Raw genomic sequence first — 2790 nt, forward strand, 5'->3', positions numbered from 1 at the left:
CCCCCTCATTAATAATTTTAAACAAAATTTTAATTTAACATTCAAATAATTTTACTGAACAACTGACCGAAATATTTTGAATAAAATGGCTGTCTAATTATATAAGTCTGTCTAAGTCTTTGAAATTCAAACCAAGTATAAGTGAACTTATGAAGTATTCATGGTTAAATTTTTATTTTTTTTCAATGACCGTGTATAGAATAAATAAATATCAATAGAAAAAATATCCTTAAGGTGGCCATAGGTGGTGACCCCACCCTATTAATAACAAAAATTAATTTATTTTATTTTAAAATTTTAGTTACCTTAATTTTTGGCTGAATAGGACCTGCATTTAGGTGTCCTAAATCATCGATAGTCTGTCTGGTATTTATAGTACTGACCACATCAATGGAGCAAGACGCAGAGCTAGACGTTTCTGCCTCGACGGGATCGACGGGCAGCACTTTTTTTTTTATGTTAAAAATACTAAACATATTTTTTAATTTACAGTAAAAACTAAAAAAGGCAATAGCCTAACAATAATAATTAATAAACTAATATGCCGTACACTGCTGCAAACAGTTGTGTGAAATAACAACCGACAAGTTGCAACGTTATTCCCGTTTGAAAATAATCGACGTACTATGTACAATTTACAAACAAAACATTACTACCTCTCACACAGTCACACGCAGCTACGGAAACAGGCCACTAGCCGACATAATTGACACAAAAGACGACAGTTTTGGATTTCCCTAATATTTATTTTTACACGAGAGATAAGAACACGGTGTCACGGACCACGGTACTTACCTCAATAAACTGTTGCAAATAGTTAATAACAATTTCACGTAAATCATATCATCATTCAACAGATAATTTAGAACACATACATAGCAATGTATGTGTTCTAAATTATTTATAGGTATACAGAGTGATCTAACGAGTGTCACCTCGTATAGGTATATAATATAACGAAAATTGTCTCAACATTTTTAACTGAAATGTACGATATTATATATTTAAAAAAATGTTTCTTGACATTTTTTACTGAACTATACAATATTTTTATAATATGGCAAACATTTTAGAGGGGGCTTTGCGGTTATCAGGGGGGGCTAAGCCCCCAAACCCCCCGGATATCCGCCAATGGTATAAACAATTACCCATATTTTATACCTAAACACTTTGTTCGCGCCACGGCCGTCGTCGTGAGCATAATATTAATTGTAAGAATAACATTATGCAACACCAGCCGACACTCACACACACAATCATTATTGCTATAATTATATTTATACCTATATTATAATTTTTATAAGCATTATATTAAGTTAAATTGTTGACAGGATTCTTCAAAATCTTTAAAAGTCAAGAGAATTTGCAAATTATTTTGTAGTTAAAACTTAAAAATGTATAAAATGTTCAATTTGCATAGTTATAAGGATTGAAAATTCAAAACAAGGGGTTTCTTAGTATTTCATGCTGACCATTCTGTAACCAAAAAATCTAAAAACTATATAGACACAGTTTTTTTTTTAAAATTGGTATATTTTATGTTCAAATTTGGACATATAGTTAGATATTTAATCGAAGAATGATTTTTTATTTTATTCGTTAAATATTATTCGTGGGTACTGGGTACCTATTTGAAACATTTAAAGTCCCTATATCAAATTTAATGTATTCGCCAAAAATTAATTCATTCTATAGTATACTGAACTAATAGTAAAATAAATTAATATAATAAAATATATACTTTAATAGGTAGGTAATATAAGTAGGTACCTACTTTGTAATATAGGCTGACAAGCTTTCGCTCAAAATTCGTTTTTCGTATACATATATGAAAATATGAAATGATTTATCATCGAATTCAAAATTAACATGTGTATTTTTTTTTCCAAGTTAGGTTACATAGATATATCATTTTTTCACTGTGTAAGAACTTGCTTGTTGGGTATAGCATTTTTTCCATGATCTAGGAACTAACATTTTTATATATAGTAGGAAAATATTATATTATAATATTATATAGAACTTAATTAATTACATCGCTTGTGAATTACTTTATTCATGAATTTTCAGTAGGTAGGCTATAATGAAAAAAAAAAATTATAATTTATATAAATATATAACTTACACCTACACCTACTTAATAATTACTGCTAAACTTAAATAAAGAATATTTAATTTAGATATTATATTAGTTATATCATTGTACATTTGAACCTTTATGGATTTCAATAATAGTTGGTGATATTATTTTTTAGATTCTGAGTGGAACGATGAATGTATTGATTTTACAATGATATGTGTTTTTTTTTTTTTTTATTTTTTTTTTTTTTTGTGTGTGTACACGATAAGTAGTCGTAATAATGCTACGATTTTCAACTTCAGTATCTTGTTCGATCAGAAAGTGAATATCATTGGTGCATTGGGAGGTCAAAATTTAAATTTCCCAGTAGTTTTCAAAAGCGCCGAGAAAAACACCATAACACCATAACATTTTCAAAATATTTTGATTTATTTTGAGCTCTTTACGGACATTTTCATTTTCCATTTTTTTTTAATTTTTTTTCCAAAATAACAATAAAAATTTTATTTGTTGGATAAAAAAGCTTGAAAATTTAATAGAAGGCTCCTAGTATATTGTTTAAAGGCAATGAAAAATATTAAAAAATCGTTAAACACAGTTTTTTTTTTATTAGCATTTAAAAGTTCAAAAAAATGACAAATTATGGAAAAAATCACAAAAATTTGCAAATTATTTCGAGTTTAAAATTCATAAAAATTTTTCCTTTTTAA

The sequence above is a fragment of the Acyrthosiphon pisum genome, chromosome X (genome assembly GCF_005508785.2).
Source record: "Acyrthosiphon pisum isolate AL4f chromosome X, pea_aphid_22Mar2018_4r6ur, whole genome shotgun sequence".
In the NCBI taxonomy this organism is placed as follows: Eukaryota; Metazoa; Arthropoda; class Insecta; order Hemiptera; family Aphididae; genus Acyrthosiphon; species Acyrthosiphon pisum.